At 38.3% G+C, this 19,435-nt stretch overlaps 1 protein-coding gene across 1 annotated transcript in view; it reads left to right on the plus strand.

The window, feature by feature from the left end:
* The first annotated feature begins 209 nt into the window (after positions 1–209).
* NELL2 (neural EGFL like 2) overlaps positions 210–19,435 on the plus strand; it is a 431,246-nt gene continuing 412,020 nt past the window's right edge. The window contains exons 1-2 of the mRNA XM_065932164.1: positions 210–432; positions 1,393–1,520. The gene's annotated coding sequence lies outside the window, so the exon portion shown is untranslated. The remainder of the gene's footprint in view (positions 433–1,392; positions 1,521–19,435) is intronic.

Below are 19,435 nucleotides of genomic sequence, written 5' to 3' on the forward strand. Positions count from 1 at the left end.
CCTTCCGCGACCCGCAGAGGGCAGCGTGCACTAACGATCCCCCTGAGCCCTCTGGTGGTCAGTTAGAAGCGCTCCCCTTGCCTCGGGGGATCTATGTTCCCAGGAACATTCTCCAAGCCCCGCGGGTGTTGCCCCGGGAAGAAAGGCTGTGTGACACCGCCTGGAGTCGCCCTCATACTTCCCTTTGGGTGCCTTCTGGGGTGTGTCCACAAGCACTGCCCCAGCTCAAGATGACTTCTCAAACCTGCCAAGTGTGCACTTTCGGATGCTACAGGGTAGAGTCTATCCCTAAGTTTCAGGAAGAATCCAATACAGGTATCTAGACGATGTGGCAGCCAGTCCAAACTTTATTTTCTTATGTCCGTCAAAATGCACAGGGTAGTTTATTTAAATTGAATCCCAGAAGCAGCTCTGAACATCGACTTCCCCAAGGTAAATATTCCAAAAGCTCTAGTAACACCCTTCGATTACATAGGGCGGTATAATTATGATTTCTGGGATATCTTGGGGGTGTATTTATAGTGTATATTTAAAATAACATTGGCAAGCCTTACATATTCTAATGTAGGAATGTAAAATTTTCCTTGATTTTAATATAATCATGATGATCTAGTACAGTAATTTCCTTATTATTAAGTTAATGGCTTCCATGGTGGCTCAGCGGTAAAGAACCCGCCGGCCAAATGCAGGAGACGCAGGAGACATGGGTTCGATCCCTGTGTCGGGAAGATCCTCTGGCGGAGGAAATGGCAACCCACTGCAGTATTCTTGCCTAGAAAACCCATGGACAGAAGAACCTGGTGGGCTACAGTCTATAGGGTCGCATTAATTTAATACAGTAACTCTAGATTAGTCTTATTATTTTGGAACATAAACATATGTCTATTTGAATATATGTATACTTTAACATATGTATTTTGGCTATCAAATATAGATAGCAATTATAAGTCTATTTTACTACCTTCACTGGAGTTTATTGATATTATTTTATTATTATATTTAAAATAGACCAATTAACAGTGTTAAGTGCTGTAGAATACACAAATAAGAATGACATGATTACAAACCTCAGTTTGTGGGGAGAAGTAAAGTATCTAGATAACTTTTAAAGAGGATGTAGCAGTAGACTTCCATCATCTTAGCAAAACAGAAGCAAACTAAGAAATCCCAGAAATAAAATAGAAAAATGACAACTTAAATGGTGCTGGCAATACTGTCCATCATTCAATGATTACCTGAAGTAAGTATGGCAGGAAAGACGTGAATCTGTGGTTCCCTCGTGTCTCTGTTCTGTGGGGCCTGTCAAGTTCAAGCATATCACTGAGCTGAGTGTGATTCTAACTTTTAAAGATATGCATATATGCATTTTTCATATATAATGGACCCTAAAAGCAAGCCAACTACTTCATCTGGTGCTCAACCAAAGAAACAGGAATCTGTTCCAATGCTGGAGGAAAAACTTGTTATGCTGAACAAACTCGTGGTCTCCAGTGGAATGCCTGTCGAAGGACTTTTTCAAGGTAATTTTTATTTTTATTTTATTTTTGATTATTCATGACTTTCTTATTTCTGATTTTAGGATCTAAGAGGTGTGAATTGATTGTAAGATAAGTCTCATCAGAGAAATACATAAATTTTGCCACACAGTTAGGAGGCTCTTAAAGATTTCTGGATAAAGGGTCTTGTAACCTTGAGTTTGGAAGATTAATTAGACAATAATATTCTAGATAAATCCGGAGTTGGCAATTAAGACAATTGAGAAGCTACTATGATTGTAGAAGTCAATGAGAAGGAATAACTGTCAGACCTCTGGTGGAGGTAGGATAAGTTGACAGTTAAGTTTGAAAAATAGGACAGGGGTGAGATAATTTCAAGAAGAGATAGCAAATGATTTTAAGTGTTGCTGAAATTTCAAGGAGGGATGGGTACTAAATTTATAGAGATCAAAGTCTAAACCTCAAATTAGGATATATGGTTTCTATCAAAGGACTTTTTTTAGATTTATAATGTGTGTAACACACATACTACAAAAATTAGATCATATTTAGTTACATAGTTCATTCCTTATATGCTCAAAATAGTAAAAGTACTAAGTTGCTTCAGTCATGTCTGACTCTTTGAGACCCCATGGACTGTAGCCCACCAGGCCCCTCTGTCCATGGGATTCTGAAGAGTACTGGAGTGGGTTGCCATTTCCTTCTCCAGGGAATCTTCCTGACCCAGGGAATGAACCCACATCTTTTACGTCTCCTGCATTGGCAGGCAGGTTCTTTACCACTAGCGCCAAGTATAGGAAACTGGGATTTTCTTAGAAATGACTATTAAATTAGTAATGAGTGACCTTTTTAGAGAATGTGGGCTGATGTCAGATCGCAAGCCAAGGAATGAGTTGGAGCTGAAGAAATATAGGCTTTGCTTTTGAGAAATTTAGTGATAGGAGCAAGGAGGAAGAAGAGTACGGTTAAAAGGCAAGAAAGACCTGGAAGACTGCTCAGACCAACCTAATGTTCTCATTGCAACTTTTGGATTATTTTTCAATTATTCTTTCAGTCTTTTTCTTTGCACATACTATTTTGAAATCATTTGATATGCCACAGATTTTGTCCATGCAATAAAACAAATTGGAAAATATGCAGTATTTGCAGCCAGGCGAAACTATATCTAGTGCATTATCTGAGTGGAAAGATCATGCAAGGATTCAATCAAAGAAGATTGTTTCCATGACTCTTTAATCACTCCTAAAATGTCTTTCAGGTTTTTCCTATCTGTGAAATGCTGTGGTTCTCCATTCCCTTACCTAGAAGTCTTTGAAATAGTGGGGTGGGAGATGCAGATCTTACTGCAGCAGAGATATTTCTCATTTCAGACATGTGGGATTAAGGTGATACTGCAATTCAGTCATTTCCCAAGTGCTCACGCTCTTTAGTGGGATATGATTTTGTCAGCCAAACAATATTTTCCATCGAACCTATTCAGGCACTTAGAACACTGATTGATCATAGGAAACTAGCTCTAGCTTTTAGAGCATAATAGGTTTGATGAGATAGGAAACAGGATCACTGCCCTTAAGGGAATAGGTCAGGCAAAATGGGAGGAAAATGAGTTGGAAATCTTTGCCTTGAACAAATTAGCGAATGTGAGCAAAGCATGCTATTCTGAGATGAGGAGTTAAAGTAGTTCTACCTGGCACATGACAGTTTTATTTTAACTTAAAATTTAAAAGATCCATTATCACACAGAGCCTGGAGATGGAGCAGGTATGTTTTTATTACATCTTTCAGGAAATAGCTCATTCTTGCTTCTCTCTCAAAATCTTTAGCTCATGGAGGTCCAGGATATAGGACTTTCAGTATTAAAACTGGGCAAGTTCTAGGCAAACTGGGACAGGTTGGTAACCTATATTTGGAGTAAGGCTACTGATTATGTATGTCCTTACTTCCTACAGTAAAATCTTGGTCAGTCTTCCTCATTTGGTGAAGAATTTAACATTTAACTTACATTCTTCTTTCCATCACTACTGTTCATGTGGAAAATCCACCCAATGCCTGAATATTTTTTAGTTCCTTGACCTTTTCTCTTACAGTCTTTTCCTTATCCTTCTCCTCAAGCTTCGTTGCCAATTCTTATGGTCACACTTTAGATTTTGTCATTATGAATAACGATACAGCTCTCAAAATCTCAGTTTCTAACATCCCAGTCATTAACCACCTCTCCTCTCTTTCCAATTCACTGTCTCTATGATAATTCTTTGATTACAACAGTGCTTCCAATCCATGCCTTCCTTACCTCCCTCTCTGCCTTACTTAAATGGTAGAAATCAATATTGCTTAATCCTAACAATTTACATAAAAATAGGGTAGTTTAGTGGCTAAAGATGTGATCTCCTTAAATCCTGGGTCCAATATTTATTAGCTACGTGGCCTTGGAAAAGTTTCTTAACATCTCTGTACCTCAGTTTTCTCATGAGTGCCCAACTCATAGGGTTGTTGTGGGATCACAATATTAATAAAGGTAAGATGCTTAGGCAGTGCTTGGGAGATGATAAACTTTCAATAAATGTTTCCCAAGCTTGGAGCTGATGGCTGGAGAAAAACGTCTAACAATTCTGACTGATCTCTTTTAAATTTTATGACTGTGTGTCTCAGTGGGTCTTAATGCAGTTTCAGTCAACCACAGTTCCCATTTCCTTATTGATTTATTTTCTCTCTTCAGAGATTACTATTTCACACCTTTTTCTTCTCAAATTTTCAACTCCTCTTCCCTGCTCCTCACTATCAGTGGATGATTTTGCTTCTTATCTCACTGGGAAAACAGATGCAATCAGAAGGTAAAGCTGTTTTCCCACCAACCAGCCCAACCACATCTGTAGCCTTCAGATGCAATGAAAGCATCTCTTTATTTTAGGAAAATCCTTTACTTATTCACTGGATTCCATTAATTTTCACTTTATCAAGAACTCTACTGCTGTAATTGCCTCTTTTCTGTCTTGCATCATTACACGTCTTTTTTCTCTGCCATAATGTTGTTGTTTAGTCTCTCAGTCATGTTTGACTCTTTGTGCCCCATGAACTGCAACATGCCAGCCCTTCACCATCTCCTGGAGCTTGCTCAAACTCATGTCCATTGAATCAGTGATGCCATCCAACCATCTCGTTCTCTGTCGTCACCTCTGCTCCCACCTTCAATCTTTGCTAGCATCAGGGTCTTTTCTTCACATCAGGTGGCCAAAATATTGGAGCTTCAGCTTCAGCATCAGTTCTTCCAATGAATATTCAGAGTTGATTTTCTTTAGGATGGACTGGTTTGATCTCCTTGTAGTCCAGGGGACTCTCAAGAGCCTTATCCAACAACACAGTTCAAAAGCATCAACTCTTGGTCATTCAGACTTCTTTATAATGTGCTCTGTTATTAATCAACAATCTTAAACAAAAGGAGAAAAGAACCTCCCTTGCTTCTACGCACTCTGTGACTACCAACTTATTTACCATCCTTTATAGCAAACCTCAGTATTTCCACAGTCTCAGCTCCCATAGTTATGACACTTCTAATCAAGTTTTCAATTTCACTATTCCACCTGAAACCATACCTTTGTGGGCCAACGTTGGCTTCCATCTTGTCAAATTGGGTCATCCAGTCTTCATCTTACTCTGCTTGTCAATAGTGTCTAACACAACTGACCACACCCTCTTTATTGAACCTTTTTTAAAAAACTTGGCTTTAGGAAATTATACTGTTTTGATTTATCATCTACCTTTCTTCTCAGTGCCCTTGACTGGATTCTTCTTTGGACTTTTAACTGCATTTTAAGTAACAAAGTTCTCCAGAACTCAGTCCTTGCTCCCTTGGGTTTGCTCAAGAGATCAGAGTGACTGAAACCAGGAGAAATTAATTTCATAGGCTTTTATGAGGCAATTAGAACTGTGTTGTGAAAAAGAAAATAAGCATACTTTGTAGGAAAGTCATTTATGATTATTTTTGGTTAAATTTTATTAATAGTCTGATTGTCTGATGGAAGCAGTTTCACTGTGATAACTTCAGTTCCACAAGTGGTATCTGAGCACTGAAAAGGAGAGAAGGAGAGGGGATATGCAAAGATGAAGCAGAGGGGTCCTTGCCAATACAGTCCTGAAAGTGCTCAACTTATTACCCTAATTTAATTAGTGGTAATTTCAGAACTAAATCAGTACTAGAATGAGAATGAGAATTCTTGGTAGTTCCAGGTCTTTGGTTGGTTGATTAATTTCTGCCTGCCTCCAAGACTGAAATACAATAAAAAAAATAATATGTAGCTAAATTATAAGTTTAAAAGATGTTAAAGTGGAAAATTGTGGGGGGAAAAAACAGCATGAAATTATTTTTCCTTGGCATTTTCAACTTAACTACCCCAAGAGCTCTTTTTCAACAAGATCTCAAATATTTCAACCAGCCACTACTAGAATTTTTATATTGCTAAAATGGGGTTTTCTTTTTGGAAAGTCATTTTTGATGAAGAACCAACTAGAATATAGGTGGATAATTCACTTTATTGTTAAAATCCCAAAGCTGAAGCTTTGAACAAATGTATTTTAGAAACATGTAATCCTAAAAGTCCTTAGTCACCTTTGGGGTTTTCTGTATAACACTTAAGAGATCTGAGAGTTCGTCTCTTTAGATTTTGATTTGGTGAATATTGTAAAGGTTAGAAGTTTGGATAGATAGTTTATAACAAACAACTCTAAAAAATATTATCAATAGCAGTGCTAATAATGATAACTACTCTTTCCTGAGCAACTGTTTACAATTAGCTATTTACATCAGTTATATCTTTTATTTCTTTCAATAACTGGATGAGGCAGTGTTATTTTCCTCTCCTGAAGAAACTGAGATTCAGACAGGTTTGATAATTTTTCCAAGAAAATGAGAAATATGCTCCTAGTCCTCTTACTTTGAAAGGGAAAAGAGAAGGAAACAATTAAGCGCCAGATACCATTCCTGAACCTTTTGTGTTACTCCCTCCTTTATCAGAAGTAGGAATTAAAAATAGATTAGAATATGAGCACTTGTAACACTTAGCACTTTGTGTTGCAAGAGTACAACTGGAAAACATTTAAACTATAGAGGCTGGCTGTGTGTTATAATGACCGTTCCCCATTTCAGCATTGCATTTTGTATGTAGATGTGTAAATTCTTGACCCTATGGAAAACTGTAAGAATTATTTCACGTCAAGATTTTTTCTCTCATTTAATGATTGCTGAAGCATTTCTTCTTTACAAACCAGTTTATAAAACTGTTGGCCCTTGCTTAAAAATAATAGGGAATTAGGTACTTGATCTACATACATGTAGAACAATCACACTGGTAACATTCCTTAATGTATTTTTTAACAATTTTAATTTTATATTGAATTATGATTTATTTGACTCAATGGTAAAGAATCTGCCTGCAGTGCAGGAAACACGGGTTTGATCCTTGATCCCTGGCTGGGAAGATTCCCTGGAGAAGGAAATGGCAGCCCACTTCAGTATTTTTCCCTGGGAAATCTTAGAGGAACCTGGTGGGCTACAGTCTATGGGGTCACAAAAGACTCAGACATGACTTAGCGATTAAACAACAACAACATTATAATCTCTAGGTCCATCCATGTTGCTGTGGATGGCATTATTTCATCCTTTTTTATGACTGAGTAACATTCCATTGTATATGTGTATCACCTCTTTATCCATTCATCTGTTGATGGACATATAGGTTGCTTCCATGTCTTGGCTATTGTAAACAGTGCTATAGTGAATATTGGGGTGCATATAGCCTTTCAAACCATGGTTTTCTTTGGATATATGCCGAGGAGTAGGATTGGATCATATGGTAGTTCTATCTTTAGTTTTCTCGTTACTGTTTTCCATAGTGACTGTACCAGTTTACATTCCAACCAGCCATGTTGGAATGTTCCCTTGTTTTCCACACCCTCTCCAACATTTATTGTTTGTAAACTTTTTGATGATGGTCATGCTAAGTGATGTGAGGTGACATCTCATTGTGGTTTTACTCTGCTTTTCATGTGCCTCTTGGCCATCTATATGTCTTCTTTGGAGAAAAGTTTATTTAGGTCTTCAGCTCATTTTTTTGATTTGGTGTTGTATTTTTTATTTTGAGCTGCATGAACTATTTATACATTTTGGAGATTAATCCCTTGTTGATTGCATCATTTACAAATATTTTATCCCATCCTGTGGGTTGTCTTTTCTTTTTGTTTATGGTTTCCTTTGTATGAAAGCTTTTGAGTTTAATTATCTTGCTTATTTTTGTTTTTATTTCCATTACTCTAGGAGACAGATCAAAAAAGATATTACTGTGATTGATATGAAAGAGTGTTTAGAGCTTTTTGGTATACAGTCTTGCATTTAGGTCCTTCATCCTTTTTGTCTTAATTTTTATCTATGATGTTAGAGAGTGTTCTAATTTCATTGTTTTTCACATCGCTGTCCAGTTTTCCCAACATCATTTATTTAAATGACTATCTTTCCCTCCATTGTAAAGCCTTCTCTGTTTTAGTATCCAAGCATACAGAGAGGATAGGACACTTCTGAAATAAGAAGCTGAACTTGTTTAACGGTGGTTTCTCTGGACATCTTTGCTTCCATTTGCTGGTTACAAGTTAGTGAGCTTTGTTTCTTGTTGCCCTCAAGAACACTAATATGGATAATCTTGAGGTGAGTGCCTAAGTGGCCAAATAAAATGGAAATAAAAGTTAGTCAAATGAGACAGAGGTTGGATTCCAGATTGTTTGGTGTTAATGATTTCTAACAAAGTCTCCTCTGTGTGTGTTAGTCGCTTAGTCATGTCTGACTCTTTGCGACTCTGTGGACTATACCATGGAATTCTCTAGGTCAGAATACTGGAGTGGGTTGTCCTTCCCTTCTCCAGGGGTCTTCCCAACCCAGGGATCAAACCCAGGTCTCCTGTGTTGCAGGTGGATTCTTTACCAGCTGAGCCACAAGGGAAGCCCGTCTCCTTCTGTGGCTGTTGCTAATTCTTTTGTTATTCTGTGTTAATATTTTAGGGGTGGGGGCTGAGGAGTGAGAGCTAGGAGCTGAGAGAAGGCAGAGGTGAGGAGGAGGGAAATGTACCACACTGAGAGATTTTCATCTTCTTAGATAATATTATTTTTCCTTGCTTTTATCTTTTAGTTCTCTAGCAAGAAAGTGAGCTACATTTTTAGATTTTTATTTGATTAAAAAAGAAAATTTAGAACATTTAAGAAAAATTCACCTTCAAGTTCCCCACCCATAAATTAAAAACATGTAGATACAGAAACAAATTTTCTTTTATCCACTGCCTTTGTTCAGGAGATGGAGTTTTAAAAATAGACTCAGGCCTGAAAATCCCAAAACAAGAGCTTTGTAGATGACAGCCTTAGAAACAAATCAGCACCACTATTGGTTAGTGCTGCTCCTGTAACTTAAGGAATGCCTGAATCATCTTACCCATGCGCTTATCACTGTGGCCAGACATGGATACTATCATAAAATATAACCGATTCAGCTCAACAAACGTGTTAAGTGCTGAGTATCCACTATAGTTGGTGTTAAGTATAATAGGGTGAGAAAGACAATCTTGATATTCAAAGAACTCCCATTCTTTAGAGAAGCAGGCAGGTGAATATTGCTCAGAATTATTCATAAGGAGTTAAGTTCCATATTTGGTCACGAGCATATTGTTTTGAGGCCACAGAGGAAGAAGCTGTTTAATTCCACAGAAGGGATATCTGTGCTCTAACCTTTTATGGACCATGGAGAAGGCTGAGTGCCAAAGAATTGCTGCTTTCGAATTGTGGTGATGGAGAAGACTCTTGAGAGTTCCATGGACTGCAAGGAGATAAAACAAGTCAATCCTAAAGGAAATCAACCCTGAATATTCATTGGAAGGACTGTTGCTACAGCTGAAGCTCCAATACTTTGGCCACCTGATGCAAACAGCCGACTCACTGGAAAGGACACTGATGCTGGGAAAGATTGAGGATAAGAGGAGAAGGGGACGACAGAGGATGAGATGGCTGGATGACATCACCGACTCGATGCATATGAGTTTGAGTAAGCTCTGGGAGATGGTAAAAGACAGAGGAGCCTGGAGTGCTGCAGTCCATGGGGTTGCAAAGAGTCTGACATGACTTAGCGACTGAACAGCAATGTTTTTTTGGGTTTGTGTGGGATACACAGTCATCTGTAAGGTACTTTGAAAAGTACATTAGAGGATAGGATTCACCCAGGGTTTTGGCATTTGGTTCTATCCACTGTTTTGGGAGAATGAGTGAAAAATTTTCTTCTCTTTCTCTTACCTCTTAAGGTTCTATTCCATGTGCTATGGACAGCAACTCCTGGAGTGGCCTTCCTCAGCATTTCCTCCACCTTGAAATGATCTGTGTTCTTCACTAGTCTCCTAAATGTACTTTGGGAGGGACTGTGTATATCAGTCATCTTTCACTATTCATGCCTACCAAGTTCTTGGCATATTGTAGCTTCCCAACGATGGCGGTTTAATTGCTCAGTTATGTTCAACTTTGCAGCCCCATGGACTGTAGCCTATCAGGCTCCTCTGTCCATGGAATTCTCTAGGCAAGAATACTCAAGTGAGTTGCCATTTCCTACTCCAGGAATCTTCCCGACCCACGGATCAAACCCAGATCTCCTGCACTGCAGGCATATTCTTCACTGCTGAGTCACCAGGGAAGCCCAGAAAAGCCAAGACCTGCAGCATTATTCCTTTTTCATCCCCTTTTTCCCTTTCTCTTTTCAGATTCTTTCTTTGGTTTCAGAGCAACCTCTAATAATGATATTAACCTTGTGTTTCTCTCTATCCAAAACAGACAAAAATCACCTGGTTTCTGTATTATATGTGTTAATCCTCTAGTCTTATACCATCCTTTGCTGTATGACAGACATTCCAGACTTAGTGTTTTAAAATAGTACATCATTGAAAGAAACTTCCCTGATGACTCAGCAGTAAAAAAAAAAAAATCCACCTACAATTCAGGAAATTTCTTGGACAGAGGAGCCTGGTGGGCTACAGTTCATGGGGCTGCAAGAGTCAGACACTACTTAGCAACTAAAGTCACCTCGGGAAGAAACTACAGTCGGTGGCCAAGGTATTCAGTCACTTTTTTCCTAATGGTATCTAAGCAGTTTGCTAATTAGATACTTTATTCCACAAGATGGCGCTGTAGTCCTTTCGATTATTTGGAGTTAGCAACCCAGGGTTTTATTTTATTTTTTAAAGTATCTGCCCCTCCCTCTCTTTCTTTACATATTAAAAGTGACATAGAAGAAAGTATTTAAGATTGTCACTTCATAAAAGACCAGATTTGCTATCTGATTTTAAAGAGGTCCATAGGAATAACCATATTATAGTCAATGATAGGCGTTAGTACACAATGAATAATTACCAGAAATAAGATTCATATTGTGTTTTTTTTTTGCATTATTTTTCTTTAAATGGTTGTTTATCAAGAGAAAGAAAATTTGTTAGACACAGTCTAACTCAAATATGAATTAGGATTTTTTTAAAGCATTATGGATAAAATTTTAATGTTCTTCAGTACTACTTGTAGTTTGGGTGTTGAGAGTAAGTTGTTGAATTCACTTGACATTTGTTGTTGTTGTTTATACTCATGTGGAAAACCATCTTAGAGGACTCATATTTTGGTGTTGAATTGCATTCTCAGATTTGTTCTAAACAGTTTTTCAATTTGACTTTAAAGGCTTCCCCAAATTTGCATATGAATTTGCAGTTGAATCACATTTATAATAGTGATCTAGAATCCCTTTTATGTGTAAAGCACGGTTTTAATTGGATCTGCTCAGGAAAAAGGGCTTCCTTAGTGGCTCAGTGGTAAAGAATCCTCCTGCCAATGCCTGCCAATGCAGGAGTTGCGGTTTGAGATCGCTGGGTTGGGGAGATCCCCTAGAGAAGGAAATGGCAACCCACTCCAGTATTCTTGCCTGGGAAATCCCATGGACAGAGGATCCTGGTGGTCTACAGTCCATGGGACCGCAGAGAGTTGGACACGGCTTAGCCACTGAATGAATGAATGACTCAGGAAAATAAAACTTCACTGCTGCTTTCATAGAATACTCTAAATGTGAAAAATAAAAGATTGCTGCTAAAGAAATGTTCCGTAGACTTTGTTGTTGTTCAGTTGCTCGGTCGTGTCTGACTCTTTGTGACCCCATGGACTGTAGCATGCTAGGCTTCCCTGTCCTTCACCATCTTCTGGAGCTTCCTCAAAGTCATGTCCATTGAGTTGGTGATATCATCCAACCATCTCGTCCTCTGTTGTCCCCTTCTCCTCCTGCCTTCAATCTTTCCCAGCATCAGGGTCTTTTCTAATGAGTCAGCTCTTCAAATCAAGTGTCCAAATTATTGGAGCTTCAGCTTCAACATCACTTAAAAAATTTGGGAAGCAAATTATTTTTTAGATTTACTTTGATATTACTGGGCCCATTGAATGAAAGTAACATATTGACCCCAAATGCTGAAGATTTTAATTAATGCCTGACACATTTTCTCTGTTAGAATAATAAATTTATTCAATTTAAAACATCCAACATGAAGAGAAAACAAATAAATTACATAAATTCTTAATTATGTCTAATTGCAGTGAGCTTGTAATGCATTTCTATTTATTAAATCACTGAAGTTGTCAATGTCTGAGACAGTTTGTATTTATGAATTGCACATTTGTAAGGAGTGAATTCGTTAATGTGCTAATTAGAAAACTCTTGTAGACGAGTCCAGATTGTGGTTCACTTCTGTCCATTTACTCCTATATGGATCTTGTAGTGATGAGTGGGTAGAAACGCTCTGGTTAAATTTAAAATCGCTAAATTCACATTAGTGGGTATGTTCGTGCTTTTAGTTCCTGATTGAAGTATTTAAGCCATTTATACTCTCATTATTACTACTACCAATTACTTTTCCAAAAGGTCTACTATGTGTCAGGCACATCAAGCAGGTATTTGATTCACACAATAATAGTATGGAGCAGGTACCATATGGAGCAGGCTTTCATAGATGAAAAACACTGAGTCTTAGAGAAATTGGATAATATAACAAGAGTCAGGCAGCCAGTGAGTTAGGCCAGGATGTGAATGCAAATGAAAGCCTGTTAACCATTTCGACCACATACTTATATTGTGTATGTAATTACCATGTCATGTGGCTCTTGGTCTGGTCTTCAAATTTAATATGAAATATTATGTTCTTAAATGTGTAAGGAATAACTTAGACTTTCTGTTCTACTTAGGGCACAATAAAAGGGCTTTTGCAAAGCAGATTTGTTATTATGATACAGGCAGCAAGCAGAGCATCTTTGGGGTGAAAAGGAAGTTCATTTTTCTTCCTTCCTTTCACCCTTTATCTTTCGGCCGTGTCACTTTGTCCGTATATGAAGTACAGGCTACTGTGGCTCTACTGGGAGGACTTGGTTGTATTACTTTAAAAAATACTTACCAAATTCATTACCTTCCAACAGACTTAGTTAAAAGATGAAATATTTCTATGTCAAAACATTGTTATTTTCTTAAAAGATATGTTTTAAAAAATACTTGGTAAACTGACAGCTGGAGAGCTTTCTGTGTTATTTATTGGGGGAGATTTTCTACTTATTTTGTTGCAAAGTATGTAAAAGTTATTAAAGGAAGCACAGCTGTGACTATCTCTAAAATGTAGCTAGATGGTCATTTAGAAGAGATGGATATGGGTAAAGTCTTCATAGGCTTCATAAATAAGCCTTAAGAAAGTTATGTCATGCACAGTCCTTAAGTCCTGTCTGACTCTTTGTGACCCATGGATTCTAGTCCGCCAGGCTCCCCTGTCCATGGAATTTTCCAGGGGAGAATACTGGAAAGCGTTGCTCCATTTCCTCCTTCAGGGGATTTTCTCAACCCAGGGATTGAAACTGCATCTCTTGCATCTCCTGCATTGGCAGGCAAATTCTTTGCCACTGAGCCACCCAGGAAGCCCTAAGAAAGCTTGTGCATGCATGCAGGCTATGTTACTTCAGTCGTGTCCGACTCTTGGTGACCCTGTGGACGACTTCTCTGTCCGTAGGATTCTCCAGGCAAGAATCCTGGAGTGGGGTGCCATTCCCTTCTACAGGGATCTACCGGACCCAGGGATTGAACCTGCGTCTCTTGTGTCTCCTGCACTGGCAGGCAGATCTTTACCACTGACGCCACCTGGGAAGCCCCAAGAAAGCTCGCTGTGCTGTGCTCTGCTTAGTCACTCAGCTCTGTCTGACTCTTTGCGACCCCGTGGACTGTAGCCCTCCAGGCCCCTTTGTCCATGGGATTCTCCAGGCAAGAATGCTGGAGTGAGTTCCATGACCTCCTCCGGGGATCTTCCCAATCCAGGGATCAAAGCCAGGCCTCCCGCACTGCAGGCGGATTTTTTTTACCAGCTGAGCTACCAGGGAAGCCCCAAGAAACCTTACTTTCTTCTACCTAAATTAACCCAAACCCTAAAAATTCTTTGCTGCCCTAAATGATGCCAGAAAGGTCAACAGCTACAAGCACAGTGACAGATATGAAGCAGACAGAACACGCCTAGTGCTGGAAGGTTTAATGAATCAAATCATTCTCCCCTTCATCCATCTGTCTGGCTGCTATTTGATAGTTACTTAGTATTTGTACCGTATTAAATTCAGTGGTTATTGACTCCACTGTTACAGGTGCTGTGTGAGGCACCGCAAGCCTTAACTTACACACAAAATTAAGTCATCAGTTCAATATATTTGCCTCAGTATGTGATTATATCGTTTATGGGACTGCTGATTCAACTGTGTGGGGCTGTAGTCCTTGATTTTTATTGTCAGCTTGTCTAAGCAGGTGATAGTCTGTCCGTTGATAAAGAGTTGATGGAATTTATGTGTTTGGGTGACTGAATTGATCTGATTATTTGGTTTTTAAAGGATTTGGTACATATTTTAGACACGGTCAGTCTGATGTGTAGAAAATAAAATGCTGCATCACATCTACACCATAGTTTAGTAGAGGTAGTAGTAAGAATCATAGTAATAATGTTTATAATTATAAAAGCAAATTATACTACACTGGTGGGAAACAAACGTCATATGTTAGTGCTATAAATATTCTATTCAGGATCTGCCTTAGCAACTTCATTTCAAGAAACACAGAGAAAGTGTGAGTTATCTTGGGCAAGACGCTGTTCTCTCTCTCCCTTAGTTCTAACTTGTGCAGGATAAGAAGCTGCACTAGATGATCTCAAAGTTCAAGTCCAACACTGGAGTTTTACACTTTTAGGGTTTGATTATCCTTCTTAAACAAGAAAAATGATTGGACTATGGTTGACTGGCAGTGTTGTGTTCGTTTCACATGTGCTGCAAACTAAGAGTCAGCCATACACACACACACCCACTCTGTTTTAGCTTTTCCCCCATGTAGGCCATTACAGAGCGCTGAGTAGGGTTCCCTGTGCTATATAATAGTCTTTATTAGTTACCTATTGCATATATAGTAGTGCGTCCGTCAGTCCATCCTCCCAATTTATCCCTCCCCGCCCGACTGCCCCTTGGTAGCCATGCGTTTGTTTTCTACATCTGTGACTCTATTTCTGTTCTGCAGATAAGTTCATTTGTATCCTTTTTTAGATTCTACGCCTTCCCTGGTGGCTCAGAGGGTAAAGCATCAGCCTGCAATGCAGGAGACCCGGGTTTGATCCCTGGGTTGGGAAGATCCTCTGGAAAGGGAAATGGCAACCCACTCCAGTATTCTTGCCTGGAGAATTCCATGGACGGAGGAGCCTGGTAGGCTACAGTCCACGGGGTTGCAAAGAGTCAGACACGACTGAGCGACTTCACTTTCACTTTCTTTAGATTCTACATATAAGTGACATCATATGATATTTGTCTTTCTCTGTCTGACTTACTTCACTCAGTATGACAATCTCTAGGGTCATCCAATGCACTGCACATGGCATTATTTCATTTTTTTATATGGCTGAGTAATATTCCATTGTATTTAGGTACCACATCTTTATCCACTCCTCTGCTGATGGACATTTAGGCTGGTTCCATGTTCTGGTTGTTGTAAGTAGGGCTGTGAACACTAGGGTGCATGTATCTTTTCAAATTATGGTTTTCTCCAGATATACACCCAGGAGTGGGATTGCTGAATCATATGGTAGTTCTATGTTTAGTTTTTTAAGGAACTTCCATACTGTTCTCCATAGTGGCTGTACCAATTTACCTTCCCAACAGTGTAGGAGGATTCCCTTTTCTCTCCACCCTCTCTAACATTTATTGTTAGTAGATTTTTTGATGATGGCCATTCTCAGTGGTATGAGGTGATACTTCATTGTAGTTTTGATTTGCATTTCTCAAATAATTAGTGACACTGGACATCTTTTTATGCGCCAGTTGACCATCTATATGTCTTCTTTGAAAGAATGTGCATTTAGATCTTCCACCCATTTTTTGATTGAGGTTTTTTTTTTTTTTTATATTGAGCTGTATGATCTGTTTGTATATTTGGGAGATTAATCACTTGTGGGTTATGATTTTCCTTCTGATATTTGAAATTTTTTTCTTTGCACCTTTTTTTTTGTATTTTTTGTTTTATGTTTGTTTAATTGAAGTGTAGTTAATTTATAATATTGTGTTAGTTTCAAATGTATAGCAAAGTGTTTCAGGAATACACACACATGTATGCATAGTTATTTCAAGCTACTGAGTATAATTCCTGATGCTATATGGATGGTCTCTGCTGTTTACCTGTTTCACACATAGTAGCTTATGTTTGTTAACCCCAGACTCCCAATTTGAAGAATTCTATTTTAAAATTTTAGTATTAGGAAGTACCTAGCAAGTTATCTTACACATAACGTATCTCGACTTATACTGTTGTTGAGTCGCTACGTCACGTCTGACTCTGCAACCCCATGGACCATAGCCCGTTAGCCTTCTCTGTCCATGAGATTTCCCAGGCAAGAATACTGGAGTGCCATTTTCCATTTTCTTATCTGTATCTTACACATAGGAGACAATAAATATAGTTGAATGAATAAAAGATCACATTAGATTAATATCAACTTTACATTCTTTTGGTGGTGGTGGTGGTTCATTTAATATCTATTAATTGAGTACCAGTCACATGCTGGGCACTGATCCGCATGCCTGGGGACCAAGCAGCAAATTGGGATTAGATTCCCTTTTCTTATTAATTTTGCAATCTAGTGGGGAAAGATGGATAAAAAAGCCTTTTACTAGCAATGATTTTAGGTAGCAACAACTGTCCTGCAGGATAGCGGTGAGACCTGATGTGGGCAGGTGTGTGTAGATGAGATGTTCAGGGAAGGCCATTCTGCTGTGTGACGATCGAGCGAGAATATTCCAGGCGTTGGATAAAGCTAAAACAAAGATCTTGAAGTCAGTTATAGGTTGTCATTTTCCAGGGGCACGTGATAGATAGGTAAAGAGCAGAGGGGTGTTCTGAGATGAGGCTGGCGTTAGGCAGTGTCGAGATGGTGATGGATCTTCTGCAACTCGGTGAGGAGTTTGGATTTTATTTAGTTACAGTGAGAACAAGAGAAAGTCCTAGGTGTATACCTAATTCTCCCATTACATAAATGTGTATTCTGAGATGTGGCTTTTGAGTCATACTTAGCTGAAAATTTCCTTCTCCTCCCTGTGTCCATGGCAATACCCTATTACTATCTTTAGAAACTCACTTCTAAAATTACTTCATTAAGTCAGGAATGAATGTTTTTCCCTGCTCATGAATTGAGGATTGCAATATTTCCAAAGGCCACTTTGAGAAATGAGAAGTAAATGGGGTAAACTTTAAGAGGAGTAAAAATATATTTGTAATCCCTTTTTATTTGTTTGTTTTAGAAAATTCAGCATTTACAGACCATTTTTTGTTAAGTGAGAATTCTGGAGCAGTGGAAGTCAAATTCCTATTTTTGTGATAAGGTGTGAAGATTTATGATTTCCTTTTAAAATTCCCCTTCATATTATAAATTAAAGTATAGTACAGATAGACTCACCATGGGAATACAGATTTTACTTTATACTGGGGTAGAGGAACCTTCTAAATATCTCCTCATAATGGAGTAGAGAGAAAGGAAGCTCAAACTGAAGTGCACTGATATTCTTTCATAGGCGTTTCATTTGATTTAATACGGGATGCCAGTAACTATTAAAAGATAATTGGGAAGTTGATTTGGCTGCTATTAACGTGAAGCTCACTGATAGTGAGGTAAAACTTGTCTGTAATGATAGATAGAGTCTAATTCAGCACAAAGGTTTCCTTCAAAACGTGGAAAAGTGACTTATTACACTTAAGTTCTGATGTACTGGTTTGAACCAAAGAGAAGTAAAAGTAGTGTGAGAAAAGTCAGCTTATGTCCCTGAGCTTCTATTTCCTCATCTACGAAAATACAATAGAACCAAATGACTTCTAAAAAGGCTTAGAATTCTGAAATTTTTTATTCTATGAAATCATCTCTGGTAAGTATTATGTAAATAGTAAGGAAAGAAGAGACTGTTTATGACTTCATAATCAATTTTTGAATACAGGATGATGAAAAGGGACAGCACAGATAAATTTTAAGATGAAAGGCTCTTGAAGGATGGATTAGTTTTAAATAATCTTTGTTTTGTAAATAATAAGAATCATATCAATGTATGACAAAACCCACTGAAATGTTGTGAAGTAATTAGCCTCCAACTAATAAAAAAATAAATAAATAAAAAAATAAAAAAATAAAAATTCAACCTCAAAAAAAAAAAAAAAACCCAGAAGGCATCTTAAAACTTGCATTCCCCCACCCTTGAACCCCTGAGTTAAGTGGAAAATAGATTCTATAAACATCCCCTGATGTTGCCCATTTCAAAAGCAGTTTCTGAAAGAAAACTCTGTATGTGTTATTGCCTCCTGCATGTGTTTTCACACTTTTATAACCCAAAGTTAGTTTTGTGAATTAGTCATGGTATGAAGTCATTGCACTGTTTCTTGCCTCTCTTCTGGTCATCAAGTTCTCAGTAATCCAAAGGCATATTGAAAATAAAAGAGCAGCTCAAAGTTGAGAAGGGAGTGAGAATTCAATCTGGTGACAATACTTCTCTTGGGTTTGGGTTTGTATATTGATGTTTATAGGCTTCCCTGTTGGCTCAGATGATAAAGGATCCTCCTGCAGTGCGGAAGACCTGGGTTCATTCCCTGGGTTGGGAAGATCCCCTTCAGGAGGGCATGGCAACCCACTCCAGTTTTCTTGCCTGGAGAATCCCCATGGACAGAGGAGCTTGGCAGGCTACAGTCCTTGGGGTCGCAAAAGTCGGACACAACTGAGTGACTAAGAACAGCACACTGATGTTTATACAGAAAGCTTGAGAATTACAAGGCAAGTTGATGTCTTATATGAAGAATATATTCAAAATTTACTTGGGGTTGACAAATGTACAGAGTAAATGCAAGTGGTTTAGTTGCTATAAGTTTATCATTGATAGATATCTGAAGCAAATTAAATTTTATCATCACTGTTAAGTAAAATTTAGCATCTCAATATTAAAAGTAAAATTCAGGAGATTTTATGTTTTTAAGCATGTATTTAATTTTTTAAAGCAAATTAAGAAATGGAGAACTTATTTTTAAGAAAATTAAAAAGATTTCTTCTAGATTGTAAAGAAATTAAAGATATATCCAAGTGCCTTAGTTTCTCAAGACATAGTCCAAGACCTTTCTCTTTTCTTTCTAAATACCATCTCTACGTCTGTGATTCCTTTCAGTGATGTCTTTGGCCCAGGCCACTCCACCAAGACCTAGACTCCTCTGTGACCCTGTCTAATCAGCATTTGCCTGTGGATATGTCATCAGAATCTTAATTCAGCATAGTCAAAACTGAACTCTTACCCATCCTTTGCTACCTGATTCTCTTCTAGCTTCT

Source organism: Muntiacus reevesi, chromosome 4 (assembly GCF_963930625.1).
Source record: "Muntiacus reevesi chromosome 4, mMunRee1.1, whole genome shotgun sequence".
NCBI classification, from domain to species: Eukaryota; Metazoa; Chordata; class Mammalia; order Artiodactyla; family Cervidae; genus Muntiacus; species Muntiacus reevesi.